At 41.6% G+C, this 16,795-nt stretch overlaps 1 long non-coding RNA gene across 1 annotated transcript in view; it reads right to left on the bottom strand.

The window, feature by feature from the left end:
• Window positions 1-3,700, bottom strand: part of LOC117201753 (uncharacterized) — a 31,629-nt gene extending 27,929 nt beyond the window's left edge. The window contains exon 1 of the long non-coding RNA XR_004483840.2: window positions 3,079-3,700. This is a non-coding gene — a long non-coding RNA (uncharacterized LOC117201753). The remainder of the gene's footprint in view (window positions 1-3,078) is intronic.
• Window positions 3,701-16,795: the final 13,095 nt, after the last annotated feature.

Here is a 16,795-nt window from a genome sequence, read left to right as displayed (position 1 = left end):
CAGTTTGGGAAGCTCTCAGCTATTATTTCTTTAAATATGTTTTTTCCTCCCTTGTCTCTTTCTTCTCCTTCTGGGATGCCCATTATTCTTATGCTGGCTTTTCTAATGTAGTCAGATAGTTCTCATAAGGTTTCTTCACTCTTTAAAAATCTTAGTTCTCTGTCCTTTCCCACTTGAATCATTTCTATATTTCTATCTTTGAGCTCACTAATTCTTTCTTCCATATGATCTGCTCTATTCCCAATGTATTGTAATGCATTCTTCATCTCATTTATTGAGTTCCAGAAATTCTGTTTGGTTCTTTTTCAGATTTTCAACCTCTTTGGTAAAGTAGACCTTCTGTTCATTAATCTTATTCCTGAGGTCATTGTATCGTCTTCCTGAATTTTCTTGTAGCTCATTGGATTTATTCATAACTGCTATTTTAATTTCTTTATCAGTTAGATCCCAATATTCCATGTCTTTGCTAGAAAATTGTCATTTTACTTTTGTGATGCCATATTACCATGATTTTTCACGGTGTTTGGTGAAAAGTGCCTCTGTCGCTGCATTTGAAGTAGCAAATTTCTCATTTAGGCAAGGCTTTATTTTGATTCTAACCGTTCTACAGACTGGTAGTTAAGAGCATTCCTTTTGTTTTCCAGAAGGTGGTGCTATAGCATAAGTTTTTGGTTTCTCTTACCAGCGCTAATTGCTGAGATTGGGCAGTGTATTTAAAAAAAAAAAAGCAAAAGGTGATGGCAGAGCCAGTGAGCCAGTTAGCACTTGGGGCTTTGAGTGTGCCGATGCCTGATAGGGAGGTCCTCCAGTAGAGGAGTCCCAGAGGTCCTTGGGCAGTGCTCTTGCCTCCTGAGGCAGACAGCGGGAGACACTTTCCTTCAGTTCTCTTTGCCTGCTTCCCTTTCCTTTTCCTCTCCCCAGTCACTCTGGCCTCTCCTGAGAGAGAGCAACAGAGCAACTGATCCCTACAGCTCAGCACATGGCTGGGCAGGCCCTGCTCCCTCCCCCTCCCCCCACCCCCACTGCCTTCACCCTCCACCTCCTCTCCTAGAAAAGTCGTGCTGGCTCGAAGCCTTCTCTGCCGCCACCAGCTCTGCCTCCAATTCCCTCTCTTTGCCAGTTCCTCTAGGGTCCAATCCACCTTCTTTCAGATGCACAGAGGGATGGATCTCACGGGTGTCCTGTTTATGCCTTTCAGGGTGCTTTTTTTTTTTTTTTGCTTATGGATGTCCGATTAGTTGTAAATCAACGGGGAGAGAAAAAAGGAACGACTCATGACACCGTGCTGCTGATGTCACTCATAAAATTTTTGATATGTAATCTAATAGAATTTTTAAGGTTTATAAGTACCTATATTAGTCCATCTCCCTATAAAATTAAAGTTGCAAAAATTTTCACCAGTCTTAATACTATAGTCATTAAAAATAATAGTTATGAGGATGAGGTAATAATGTGGCAAATAGGTATGATAAGAACATATCAAATGGGGAAAAAAAAGGCAGGATATAAAATTATGTACATATAAGACCTGAAACCATAAAACTCCCAGACGAAAACATAGGGGAAAAGCTTCCTAACATTGGTCTTAGCAATGATTTTTTTGGAATTGATACCAAAAGCACAGGTAACAAAAGCAAAAGTAAACAAGTGGGACTACATCAAACTAAAAAGTTTCTGCATAACAAAAGAAACAATCAACAAAATGAAAAGGCAACCTACGGAATGGGAGAAAATATTTGCAAGTCATATATATGATAAGGGTTTAATACCCAAAATATATAAAGAACTCATACAATTCAATAGCAAAAATCCAAATAACTCAATTGAAAAATGGGCAAAGGACCTAAATAGACATTTTTCCAGAAAAGACATATAAATGGCCAACAGCTATATGAAAAGATGCTCAATATCACTAATCACTGGGGAAATGCAAATCAAAAGCACAATGAGATATCACTTCACACCTGTTAGAGTGGCTACTATCAAAAAGTCAAAAGACAGCAAGTATAGGTGAGATGTGGAGAAAAGGGAACGCTTGTGCACTGTTGGTGGGAATGTATTGGTGCAGCCACTGCGGAAAACCAGAAAATTAAAAATGGAGCTACCGTATGGCCCAACAGTTCCACTCCTGGGTATTTATCCAAAGGAATTGAAATCACTATCTTGAAGAAATATCTGCACTCCCATGTTCATTGCAGCATTATTTACAGTAGCCAAGATATGGAAACAACATAAGTATCCATTGACTGATGAGTGGATAAAGAAAATGTGGTCTATATATACACTGAAACACTGCTCAGCCTTAAAAAAGAAGGAAATCGGGACATTTGCAACAACGTAGGTGAACCTGGAGGATATTATGCTAAGTGAGATAAGCCAGACACAGAAAGACAAATATTGCATGATCTCACTTATATGTGGAATCTAAAAAAGCCAAACTCATAACAACTTATACTCTAAAGAGAGTAGAATGGTGGTTACCAGGGATTAGGGTGTGGGGAATTGGGGAGATGTTGTTAAGGGTATAAACTTGCAATTAATATATAAGTTCTGGAGATATAATGCACAGTATAATGATTATATCAACAATTCTGAATTGTAAACTTCAAAGCTGCCAAGAGAGTAGATCTTAGTGGTTCTCACCACAAAAAAAGAAATACAATAATATAATAGAGGTGTTAGCTAATGCTAATCATATTGCAATATATAAATGTATCAAACCAAAACATTGTATACCTTAAACTTACACAATCAACTATACCTCAGTTAAAAAAAAATTGTTAACATGTCTTACACAAAGTAAACACTCAGTAAATGGTGCTTATTCACTAATCCTGGGGCTAAAGACCACCTATTACACATATTTTCATTTAAAAGTTATGTCTAGTTTCAAGTTTTCTTTGTTTTTTTAAGTCTCAAGTTTTCCAGGTTCAAGGACCATATTTTTCATCATCAGGATATTTTACTAATTCTTTTCATATGAACTTATGCTTGATTCATAGTCACCAACTTTTTCATATCCTCCCATTTAGAAAAATAAGTATATTTCTTTGAGGAATGGAATTTAAACATATTTACCTTAAAGTCATTTCAGTTCGCTCTACTCATCCCTTGGTAACAAATTCTTCCATCCGTTGTATTTCATGGCATTAGTTTATAGTTATAAGTTTATAACATATATTATAACATATATAAATGTTAGTATTGTATATATGAACAGTGCAGATTATAATATTTTCTGAGTATGACAACACCTCTTTTACCATTCTTCTTGTAGACAGGTTGCTTTTGACATATACATTGAAAAAGTTGTGCAATATTTTTCAGAATACCTGTCAGGACATGCCCATGTTCACACATTAATCAGAAGAGGAGTTTGAGAAGCCTTGCGAGCTTGGGGAAGAGAAAAGGACAGAGCCAAATACTGGCAGTGGGCAGGGAACCTCGGCCAGGTTTGGCATTTCCTGGTTTGGCTGCCAGTGAGGTGATGTGTGAGCCTGGCTTTGTATGATTGCATTGAAGAGCCGGATCCTCAACCTCCCTTCTGATTCTGTGCATGTTGGGGAAACTTCTGGTTCTGATTTGGCTTCCTGTGTAGACCCACCTCCAGGGAGGAGACTGTGATGGTCATAGAGAATCTGAGTAGTCTGTTCCTTTTACAGTTGTTATGATTCTTGTTCCGCAACTATAAAAGAGCAAAAAAAGCAGGGAGGGTTTTCTGGTGATGTTTTGGCTTCACATCTAAGTTTACTTTCAGAGAGAAAGCAAAACAGGTCAGAGGCCAACAGTGAGTGAATTTAAGAAATACACAGAATGTTATGAGGTCATTAGAGGACTATAAAAAGCAAAGGTCAGCAAGCAATCTCCTACTCATGGTATCTTGGGACTCCTTGTAGAGGTCTTAAGTTTAGACAAATATAGCAAGTTAGTGCCTTAAAAAGAGTAATAAAAATGATCACACTGTAGGAAAAGTGATCTTAGAAACAAAGAACAAGAATTCATGACCAGCTTTGGCCAGTGGGAAAACCCCTTCAACACTTTCTGTGTTCTTTTGACCTGTTCTCATCATTCTTCAAGCACTCCCTTGCTTTCTGGCACAATTAGATTTTCAGAGGGCTGACTCCATGCTTTTTCCAGATCTGTCCGTGTTTCTATGACTGCAGTATAAGAGTAGGCAGGTCATCTCACTTGGCCTTGACAGATCCAGGAACAAGGCTCCTGTCCCGCCCTGAGCCTGCACCCCACTCCGGGTGGATCCCAACCTACTTCCAGATGTGGGTTGTGACTTTATGGCCATCACCAGGAAATCATACCACCCTCCCAATAAGCCCGAAAGATGTGCCCATATATGCTTATCTGGTAAGAGCAGAGTTAGTTTTTGTTGCTTCCAGTGGGATCTCCTTGTTGCCTGCTTGGACAAACTCCTTTGTCTGATGTGGTACATTGTTCAAATTTATTTGTATGGGGCTCTTTTGGTCATCTGTGGTTTGACTCACAGCTACTATAATCAAGCCTCCATTTGACAAGAGACCCTCAGGAGGCAGAATGTAAGGCAATATTTCTGGAGGGCAAGATATACTAGGAAGCAACAAATGTTGCATCCTATTAATTATTGAGACCGAAAGGCATAAGCACTAAATCCATGCCAGACAGCACTAAAAAAATTTGCAAAAATCCCTCTATCCTAAGCTGTTGACATTATGCACGGGACCATCAACAGCTAGCTTGTAAACCTGTGGTTGTTTTAGGTGTAATGAGACATTACGTGTAGGAAATTATGGGACTTATCTCAAAAATTTCCACCATCCCAGGATGATAATACATTCCTCTCCCTAATGAAAGAAGCATTCCTTTCAATGAAAGTAAAATAAAATAAATAATAATAAACAATATTAAAAATGTGAACAATGAAGCATGACTTTTCAAAGCTTCTTTTCTCTTCTAATAGAAAATAATTTTAGGACAGTATTAAATACCCCTTACCTAAAATATCCAAGTGGTAGAAAGACTAATGCTTTTGAGTAAAGGCTTCGTTAACCTGCAAGAGAAATGTTTTCAAAGGAAAAATATAAAACTGGACAAAAGGAGCAAAGCATGGGAAAATGCCCATTTTCTTGCAGTCATACTTCTTATTATTGGGAATAGTAATTTGCTGAGTGAACAGCAAGCATGGTGAGGAGACAAAGTCACTGTTTTGGTGAATCTGTTTGCAGAACAATTGTAAAAGTGATGAAGGTAAAAGTCTGTGGTGGAAGTTTAAATGCAGGGACCCCAAGCAAAATCTTCCCGTCCCCATTCCTGGGCCTAGGGTGGAGCTACAGCTATGGGCTATGGTTAGAATATGCATAGTATATTTTTCAGTTCAAAGGAACAAAGTGAAAAAGACGTAACTTTGGTAGATCACTTATGTTGCTGCCAGTGTGTCCCATCCATCACTGCTCCCTGAGGGTTTCCCGTGAAACATCAAAGTGACTTTCAAACAGCACTAATTAAGCACTCATGTGGCTTTGCAGAACCTCTGCTCCCTCAATTTTAAAATCTGGGTCATGTTGTCATATGAACGTTTTATTCCTGGCAGAAGAGCAAGAACTGCCACCCAGGGGATACCTATCCAGTTTTCCCATGAAAGTTTACAATGTGCATGTGGCAAGTAGCACATATTTGTAAATTAGTCAAAGATGTTTTTCAAAACATGATCAAACTTAACAGCTTCTCACGCAAGAACTTCCTATAAATGTATTGCTTTTTTTCTGTAAATTCCCAGAAGTGAACGGGATGGTGTAAGGTCTACTTTCTTTTGCTAATAACCAGACACACACTAAGTTGCGTTTAAACAAGAACAGCATTTAACAGCTCGGAACTGCTTCCCCGGATGTGAAAACATATCCATATGAACCAGATACTTCTGTTCTGTAAACTCTGTGTTGCTGATCTGTATCTGTCGCCTAAGCTCTTGCTACTTAAAGTGCAGTCCACCAGCATAGGCATTACCTGGGAGCTTTAGAGAAATGCAGCCTCTAAGGCGGCACCCAAGACCTGTTGAATCAGAATCTGCATTTTAACAAGATGCCCAGGTGATCCGTCTGCTCCCGAAGATGGGACAGCACTGGGCAGGGGAGGAGAAGGAAGCCCTGAGGGATGCAGTAGAACAGGAGACAAGCGCTTCTACCACACAGCCCACCGGAGCTCTGCAGGCTTCAGCCACACCTGGAGCTCACCTGCCCCTTCCGGGTGTCATTAGGATTCTGGCTACTAATGGGCTCACGGTGTTGCGTGAGGGTCTGGCAGGACTGCTGCAGGTGGAAAAAGCAGAGTGACAGAGAATTAAATGGTCAGGACTTCTAAATGCAGCAGAGGTTCTCATGTGGCACCGACCATTGTATTCTCTGTCCTTCCTCAAATAGCTTGCGTGTGGTTTGACTCCACATCTAGGTGACGGCCAGGCCCTGGTGTTCCTTGTAGAAACGGTGGGGCTTAGAGGGTCACCCCGGAGGTAAAGGAGGAGGCTGGAGGGAAGCCAGACAATGTGAGCCCCATTCGCCCAGTTCTACCAAAACAGCTCTGTTGTTATTTGCTTGATCTGTTAAGGTTCCATTTAAGATTTGCTGAATACTTAGCAAGGCTACGGATACCACTGCCCAGAGCAGCGAGCACCAGAACTATTTCCTAGATCAGGTAAGAGCAAGGCCGCGTGGTGTGAAGAGACGTGGGTTTTGGAGTCAGACATCCCTGGGCTTGAATAGCTCTGCTTCTCCTCAGCAGACGTACACTCTCCATGCCTCAGGGATCTCATCTGGGAGCTGGAGATACTAACAGTAGGTGACCACACACCTGGTCTGCCCAGGACAGTCCCTTGGTTACACTTCTTATCTTTACGTTAATATTGACGACTTCCTTTGCTCTCCAGGGTATCTTGGTTTGGATGATATGGTCACCCTAATACCTACTTTGAAGGGTTGTTTTAGGTACTAAATAAGATTAGGTAACTACAGTGCTTGATGTCATCTAAGTGACACTTATTAAAGAAGACATTCTTGTAACCCGAATGGTTACAGAGTTACCAGTATTGAGTAGGTTACTCTTGGCCTTGGTACTCAAGTTCGGCAGACCAAATCAGGGAGATCTCTGCCCACATCCTTTCAAAGTGGAACGTTGCACTTGTCCTTTTTTAGCTACCATGACCTTTGGGTCTCCGAACCCCTGAGAGGGCTGTCTGGGGTGGTCATCGTTCTCAAGTAAGGAGGTATTTTGTGTAGGGGCTTGTTATAACTGTGCTCTGCTTGAACATAGAGAGTGAAATGGCAAGGGTACAGGAGTGGTACCAATTTACATTTCAAGCCTTTCAAAGAGACAACCTCCTGGCTCAAGATCTACTTATCTCCACCTGAGAGTTCCTCTTGAGCCCCCTTCTTCTGTAGTTTCCCATGGCCAGGCTGGGAATGAATGGATCATATTACATTCTATACTTCAAATAATGCTTCAGGAAGAAAGGCACTGTGTCCTGCCTTTGTGAAGTTAGGGTCTTGGGGTGGTGTTCTTAAAATGTATTAAGGAAAAATAGAACTTACGCTCCTAACCAATAATCCTGTGCCCACTATTTCAGGTGGTACAGAGAAACACTGTGACATGGTGTTTTACCCTCTTCTGTCCGGTGCTCGTGAGGAAGGAAGGCATCATGAGAAATTTTCTGGACTAGAGCAGAGGGCTCCTCTGGAAAAAGGGTTTGAGATTAAGAGGAGGTTTGGTGTCAGTAAAATCATCACCCGCACAGCTTTTCCATTGACATCTGCACTAGTGGAGACCAAGGTTGGGCACAGTCATGGTATTTATCTTGCCAAGATGTATACAAGACATCAGTATCTTTAATTCATGGCTGGCTACCTGCACAGGAAAGCAAGTGGACAGAATGTGGTCTGGGACACTAATTTAAACCTACAGAAAAGTCTTTTATCTCTTTTGAACAGTGATGAGGAGATTCATCATCTATGGTTTAGTGGATACATAACAACCAAATATCTGTAAGAGTTTGAAAACTTTTAAATAGGAAGTGCTTCACTATCCCCCAAACTGTCAAGTGTCAGAGGTCAAAACAAATCCCACAATGCCACATGGCATGGGCTTAAAAAAGTCTTTATTGAGGAAAGGGGGTTCTTGCAAAGAGACAGCACAGATTCCCCATCTTTTCATGACCCATGGAGAGGCCCACTGTACATGCAGCATGGGTCCGTATTCTAGAGGAAGGGCCCTGACTCTACTGTGGGTCCCCCTTTGATGGGATGAGCGTGAGAAAGTGGGCTCATTGATGAGGCAATGAACAGGTTGTCTGGTACCAGGAAGTCTGAATTTGGGGTGCTAATTATGTACAAGAGTTGTCTGGGAATGCTGGTAGCCCAGCATTGGCTTAGGAGCCCTTGAGCAATTACAGATTCTCTACAGGAGGGAAGGAGCCAGTGGTCCTTGGGGAGCTGAGTTTTGGTGAAACCCCTCTCAGTAGAGAGGGGAGGTGAAGCCCCCTTCCCAAATCCCAGCTGCCTCATTGACAGGTAATCCACAATGAGCGCCTAGGGACACCTGTGGGCAATTGTGGTCATTGCATTAGAAAGCCCACAGGTGATATAATAGTGTCTGGGAATATTTTATAAAGTCTAACCTTGGCTGATGGCGAAACTGAAACAACCTCACACGTATCATTTTGGTGTTAATACCTTGTCCCGATCCAACTACATCATGAACTACCATTACAGCCCCATCTGTGTAGACATGAATCAAACAGCAGCCTGGAAATAAAATTAGAAATCTGTTCTTCCTGCCATCTGTACACGAATCTTTGACAGTGAGGCAGTCACAAATGAAGTACCAAAAGTCCCTAAAATAAAGACAGTTTCATTCAAGTACGTACAGGATCAATGGGTTCATCCAAAGGTGTGTGCGACCTGTGAATAGCAAAGGTGCCTCTCCATGAAAACTGTGAAGTAAAGAAAAGCCTACATGTACACTTTATTGTTAGAATTTAGTCCTGAGCTTTCTCTCGGTCCTCTTGCCGTTTTCAGCTGCACTAATAGTTACAGTTCGAATGCCTGCTGGGCACTGTTCTCCTATCTCCCTCTTTCCTATTGTGAGGTTGAATTCAATGGGGAACGCTCTAACCCTGCTTCTTCTGCCCTGCGAAGCAATAACAAATTGACCCAAATTGTTAACACCCAGCGGAATTTAGAGCTCCTTGTCCTTTGTTGGCTTACTGGCTCCTTTTGCCCGCAGTTGTCATTTAGGGATCGCCACTCTGTCCTAGTGAGTGTGTGTTCCTGTTCCTCTGAGCCTATTACTGTCAGCTGCTTCTGGGGAGTAAAAAGCATGCAGAGAAAAGTAAGGAATAGAATACAGCAAAGTACAAAGAAAAAAAATCATCCATTATCTCATTGCTCACACCCTGTTATCATAAAAAAAAATTGAATAGCGCTAATATAAGTCCTCAGTCCCGTATCTGCAGTTATGAATTGCAAAAAGCCCTGAAAACCAACGTGGTGGAGAAACCTGACTTGATCTTATCCAATGATGAGATTCATAGTCTTTTAAAAAATCTCAGTGTGAATAATCATACACTTCACTGAGGAAATACAAGCTTGGATAGGGTATGTTGCCCCAGACTCTGCTGAAGATTTTACATAGTATCTGGTAGACAGATCATATGATCTTTTAAATCAGGAAAATTAGGATCCCAAAATACGTCTGGCCTAAAGGGCTTCGTAGAAGGGATTACGAACATGTGCATGTACCCAGTTAGAAAAATCAAACAACACAGGAAGGTACAAGACGAAGAGTGAAGTCTCCCCTGCCCACTTATCAGCCCTGCCTCTTTTCCTAAAGGTAACCACTGTCATCATTTCCTTGAAATTCCTTCTAGAATTTATTTTTATGAATACGCCATAATTTTGTGAGATGATTTTTACAAAAGGTATAATGTTATAAACATCATTCTTGGATATTTTCCCATAGCAGCATATAAAGCTCTACCTCATTTATTTTAATATCTGCCTAGCAGTCCATCATATAGATGCAGCGTAATTTATTTAAGAAGTCCCAAATAAGGAACACTTTTTTTGGGGGGGGGGGTGCCCTCTTGTATAAATATCTCCTGAATCAGTGAGTCCGACCCCAGGTAAAGAAAAGAATGGAAAGAACAGCTCTGCTGGATGGTGCCGCATTCCCAACCTTTTGTGGAGCTGGGACAAACCATTGTTTTCTGGATCTCAGGACAGCACCTCCTCCTCCAAGGTGTTATAGCATATATTTGTTATTTAAATTAGAATACATGTATTGTGAGAATTAAAAAATATGTGTATCACAAAATCATGGGGGGTGGGTCATGGAGATTCCATCTATAAAAGGAGTGGGCTGTGGGTTTCTATTTGAGGGCTCATTAGGAGGCAAAGGTAGAAGGTGGGGCCTCCCTCAAGGAGATGAGCAGGTAGAGAAAAGACGAGTTCTGAAGCTCCTAGAATAGCCAGAAACATCGGGGGAACACAGGAAAAAGCCCAATAGGCCAGTGATGCCTTCATACCTATTGCCAAGGGATTAGACAGTGAGTCAAAGGGGCCGTGGGAGGGACTCAATGCGGTTCTGGAACACGAGACAAAGCTGCAGAGGCAGTTGGGCTTGGATGAGGGTCAAGAATGAGGCCCAGGCCCCAGGCAGGAGAGGAGCTGATGAGAAGTGCCCATGTAAGTGTTTCCCTTGGTATAAGCAGAGGAGGGATGTGCCTGGGACAGGCTCAAACCTCTGCCCTCCCTCCTTCCAGATGCCAAGGGTGTCATGCCGTGACACCTACAAGCCTTGGGGTGAGGGCGGTGGGAGGGAAGAGAGGAAACGATGAGTGAGCTCTGTGGAAGTCGGTTGGGGGAAACCTGAGACATCCATCAAAAGGACACGCAGTCACTAGAGTATGGCTGAAGATGGGGTGGCCGAGCGTCAGTGTCGGGGAGCTCTGATGTGCGACCGTCGATGCCAGAAGGCGATCAGGGGAGGGAGGAAGTCCAACGTCCAGGGAGCCCCAGCTTAGAGACTGCAGGGAGGGAGCAGGGTGAGACGGGAGCCCTGGGGATTCTATCCTGGCTGACGAGTCGCTGTGTTTTGTTTGGCTTTCGGTGGTATCCACAGGTACAGCCCTTCCTCCCTTGGCTGCTTCCCGTCTCCTGACAGCGGCCCACGCTCACACCTCAGCTCTTTCCTTCTTCAGACTAAATGTTCTGAGTTTCTTCCATTATTTTAATTTTGTAGCTCTCAGTCACTGTTCTGGTTGACTTACTTGATACTCTCTGGTGGGCTCTATTGAAGAACCCTGAACTACTTATCTATCTGTTGAATGAATGATCCCTCCAAGGGAAGCAGCCGTATATGACCCTCTACCTGCCTGACCCCTGACTCCTTTATGGTGTGCTGTCACACACTGCATTTCAGCACATATTATTGAGCATCTTGTATGTGTATTTTATGTGCTAGATACTAGGAGAATAGAAATGCAGAGGCAGGAAACTTCCCCCCACGAGAAGCCAGTGGTCTGGCAGGCAGACCAGCTTGTGACAAGCCACTTGATTCAGAATGAGATGTTCAAGGTACTGGGAAAGAGAGCACCTGGCATGTGGGAAGTGCTCACCAATTATGGTGCTGAATGAACTGTGCAGGGAATCTAGGCTCACACAGGGAGATTTCCTAGAGAAGGTGATGTCTGAGCAGGGATTTACTTCTAATGCACAGTGGAGTGGGAAATCACCCATGCTTGTAAATTAGTCTTGATAAAGCTCAGAGTAAGAACCAAAGAGCCTCTCCCGCAGGCTGAAATCTCCTGCGGTATAGTGCTTGGGCTTTGTGATGGTTGTTTTAGATTCTTAGTGGTATTTTCTGCTTCTTTAGAGACTCAAGGCTATATTCCACAGTGTTGATGGTGCCAGAAGTATATCCTTCAGTGAACAGGAGCACTTGTGTAACCAGGTTATAAATGCATGGGGATGAATCAGGCTTGGCCCAGTGTCACCCCAAATCCTAATCTGTCTGTATTCCCAAGGTCCCCCCAAACAAGGAGACCTGCAAATGCTATGGCTTCTCTTCATACGTTCATCCTGCTTTTAGCCTTTCCCTCATTCCCTGCATTAATGTTCCCTTTTCTTTTATGTGCAGTGACTCAACTGTCACAGAGTGCAGTAGTGGGGCTTGATAAGAAGATGCAGAAATCACATTGTCAGCGGAGCCTGTGGGTGAACACAGGGTTCTGTAGATATTTGAAACTGCAAGCTAGTCAGTCACTGAATTTTTATTGCATGTAATGACTTTCCACACCTTATATTTCCCAAGTAGTAGGTGGCATCCTCCACTTATTATTATGTCATGCCTACCTTTAGAATAAAATGGATTGGAATAAAATGGAGAGGAAAAAAATAGAATCTCAACTTTAAATGATTTGAGACTGTGAGTTCATGTTTATGGAGTATTCCAGAAACCATTGTCATCTTCTCGACTATGTGAGTTAGGAGACAAAGAGTAGAATACCACCCAGGAAAGAGTAGGAAGCTATAAATTTTTTGCTTCTTCTTAATAAATGAGGCAGGTGGGAAGCTATCTTAATGTTTAAGAAGTTCCTTTTCTGTTGATCTTTCTTAGGAGTCACAATGGACCACTTTTTGTGTTTTTTGTACATAACTCTCAGTTTTTAAGATTGGTTATCAAAAGCAATTCACTGGATTTCCTCTGAGTAGTTGGAGATGTTTTTCAGTGCTTTCTTTTTTTTAAAAAAATTGAAGTATAGTTGATTTACAGTGTTTCAGGTATACAGCAAGGTGATTCAGTTATACGTGTATATTCTTTTTTGGATTCTTTTCCATTATGGTTTATCACAGGATATTGAATACAGTTCCCTGTGCTATACAGTAGGACCTTGTTGTTTATCTGTTTTAAGGATAGTAGCATGTATCTTTTAACCCCAAATCCCTAATTATTCCCTCCCCCCACATTTCCCCTTTGGTAACCGTAAGTTTGTTTTCTGTGTCTGAGTCTATTTCTGTTTTGTAAATTTACAAGTTCCTTCGTATAATATCTTTAGATTCCACATATAAGTGATATCGAATGATATTTGTCTTTCTCTGTCTGACTTACTTCACTTAGTATGATACCCTCCAAGTCCATGCATGTTGCTGGGAATGGCATTATTTCATTCTTTTTTGTGGCTGAATAGTATTTCATTGTATATATATATATATATACCACATCCTCTTTATCCGTTCCTCTGTTGATGGACATTTGGGTTCCATGTCTTGGCTATTGGAAACAGTGCTGTTATGAACATTAGGGTGCATGTATCTTTTCGATTAGAGTTTTCATCTTTTCCGGATATATGTCCAGGATTGGGATTGCTGGATCATATGGTAGCTCTATTTTTAGTTTTTAAAGGAACCTCCATACTGTTCTCCATAGTGGCTGTATCAATTTACATTCCCACCAACAGTGTAAGAGGGTTCCCTTTTCTCCACACCCTCTAGTTTGAGATATTTTTTGATTCCTTTATTATTAACTTTGACAAGATTCTTTATATAATTAATGGCGTTAATGATTCACTGTTGTGCAAAGTTTTGTTTCAAGCCTTAATTTCTCATATTCTCCATCCAAATACCAATCTATGTTCAAATCTTGCCATTTATTTCTTCTCTTATAACATTTCTAGGATTCTATTCTCCTCTTTCAACAGCCATCCTTTTGTCTGAGCCTTAATTCTCTCACATCCAAACTACTGCAGCTGTTCAAATTCCAGAGTCTGCTCTAACCATTTCTATTTTAAATCCACCCCATGAAAGTGGCAGAAGCCACCTCCCAAGAAAACATCACTTTGCTTGCGACACCCATAACAGAAACCTAGTGGTTTTTCTTCAGTATACTGAACCCCGCCCTTTTCTTTTTTCACTAAGTCACTTAATACCACCTCCTTTATGAAGCTCTTAAGATCACAGTCTGCCTAATTTTGGTTGGACTACTAAAAATTGAACATATGCCTATAATGCCTTTTAAAAATGATCCTGAGTCAGGCGGGCAAGGCAGCACATGTGCCACGAAGATAACCTTGGGTCTGAGGCTGGTGATGGTCCCACTGAGGCAGGTGAGGAGGGGTGATGGTAACTCTGCAGCTGCAGGTGGGAGCAAGTTAAAGAAAGGTGTCTCTCTTTCTTTGTATGGCTGTGTGTCTGCTCAGTACAGGATCCGTGTTTGACTCAGACATCAATCGGGAAATAATTTCTGCTGCCTCACTGGGCAGAATACAGCCCACCAGCACAGAATGCTGGGCCCCACTAGGAACAGACAGGTAGAAAGTAGAGCAGGTGAGCCCCTGGACGAGAGGCCAGGCGAAGAGCAGGAGGCATTCTTTGCAGTGAGTGGTGGTGGGAGCAGCCTGTGTGGAAACATGATGATAAGAAGACTAGATGTCTAGGAACTGAGAATAATCCGTGTAGTGCAAGAAGGGTCCTGAATCAGACATCCACAGAGCTGTGTGGGGTAAGAAAGATACTAGAAACATAAACGTATTGTAAAATTGAAGCAGAGAAAGACCAAGGACAGTCTTTAGCTCTGTCTGAAGACTCACCAATTCTTGGATGAGGGATGAACTGAAAATATCAAAGCACCACTGCATGTAATTTCTATCATCTTATTCTCTATATTTACATCTAAGTTACATAAAATTTTACACGATTTCTAAAGATTCAGGGATGCATAATTAATTCTTGAGATACTTCTGGGGAAGAAGAGAGCCCCTCCATGGATTGTTACCAATAGATATTTGGATTGGGTGGCATCTCGAGAATCTTGTGCTCAGAGTTTGCAAGACTGATAAGTAGCTCCTCATAAAGCAATGCATGAAGGAAAACAAACAAAAAAGCCTGACTGACAAAATCCCACCCCCAGGGATTTTGATCTAACTGGTCTGAAGGGGAGATAAGTATCAGCATTCAAAAATCTCTCTAAGTGATAGTAATTGCACCAGGGATTAAGACCACTGCTCAAAAGAATGGTCTTTGCTGGGTCATTTCTGCCTGGGGGTGGCGGGAGTCCCAGGAGCCCCCAGACACCATGGCTGGGGTAAGAGGAATAGAGGCGACGATAAGCAACATGAGTCCCAGCTTGTGGCCCGTATCCCAAGGGATAATCATGGCAGGTAGATTGGCAGGAGATGGTATGTCACACTCTTAGGTGTACAAGGACACTGGGGAAGAACAAATTACTATTTATAATATATTTCTGAAAACTCTTCTGAATCCCCTGAAGAAGTCTTTGTAAAGTCTGAGGTTAAGCCCAAATAGCTTACTAGTGAAATATCAACAACTGAAGTATTCTATACATCCATTAATAGTTATGAGGATGTTTTACATGATGAAAAATTACATAAATGGCAATGGGGAAAATTCTCTACAATTGAATATATAAGCAGAAACAAATGAATTTAGCTGTATGTAAAACTGATGCTATTACCAAAAAACATTAATCCAAGTAGATGTTGAACTCGATTTTCAGGGTATACACTCTCACTAGGATCGATTGTTAGAATAAAAAGAAAGCTTCAACTTTACTTAGCAAGTTTGTGGTTTGTAGTGCTGAGTGTAGTGATTCTGAAACTATTCTGTGTGGGTGTTTACAGGACTGAGCAAATGAATAAATACATGTATATTTTTGGGAACCAGAGTTCTCAGTGTGGGTGAAGGGGGATACAAATATGGAATGGGGGAAAGTGAGGAAGAACCCTGTAGTTTTGGATTGAAATTAGAAGTATTAAAAGAAATATGAACTCATTTCTTTTAAAAATATGTATTTTCTAGCTGAAAATAGGAAAGAGCAAAGACACCCCAGTAGCAATGAACACACCTAACACCAGATCTGGTTTCTCAATACCATTTCCCACTAAAAGTAACCCGGGCTCCTTGGAGAAAGGTCAATTCCAGATTTGGGGCAATCTTGTTGAATTAGAAAGTAAGAATGTGCTCAACAGCTGATGGATTTATGTCAAAAGGCTACAGGAGGCAGCTTGAAGGGGCTCCTACTGGCAAATGTGGAACAATCTGAGTGTCAAAAATCATATGGTTGGAGAGGATTTTGACACATTAATTGTTTTAAAGTCCATATTGATACAAAAAATTTAAATTTCTTTACAGAAGAATGTCAAGTAATAAATGTAAAATGTATAATAAAGTTAGAAGAAATCACCAGGCAAGAATCATCAGTGATATTAAAACCAATGGGTGGGGCTTCTCTGGTGGCGCAGTGGTTAAGAATCCGCCTGGTAATGCAGGGGACGTGGGTTTGAGCCCTGGTCCGGGAAGATCCCACATGCCACGGAGCAGCTAAGCCTGTGTGCCACAACTACTGAGCCCACGCACCACAACTACTGAAGCCTGTGCTCCTAGAGCCCATGCTCCACAACAAGAGAAGCCACCGCAATGAGAAGCCTGTGCACCGCAATGAAGATTAGGCCCCGCTTGCTGCAACTAGAGAAAGCAATGAAGACCCAATGCAGCCAAAAATAAATAAATAAAATAAATTTTAAAATAAATAAATAAATAAAACCAATGGGTGAAAGATTTGGGAGGAACAGAATATTCATTCAGTCTCAAACTATCACTCCACGGATAGCATATTCACTACAAAGGGAAAAAGATAACCTTTGCAAAGGATAAACCTGGCAGTGCCACTTTAACCAAATGATCAAACTTAATATCACTGATAATGGGGCACATTAAGGTCTTGTGCCTCCAGATGTGTGGTGCTC

This window comes from Orcinus orca, chromosome 7 (assembly GCF_937001465.1).
Source record: "Orcinus orca chromosome 7, mOrcOrc1.1, whole genome shotgun sequence".
Classification (NCBI taxonomy): Eukaryota; Metazoa; Chordata; class Mammalia; order Artiodactyla; family Delphinidae; genus Orcinus; species Orcinus orca.
Note: the sequence above shows the minus strand (reverse complement) of the source record. Positions and strands in the feature narration are given on the sequence as shown.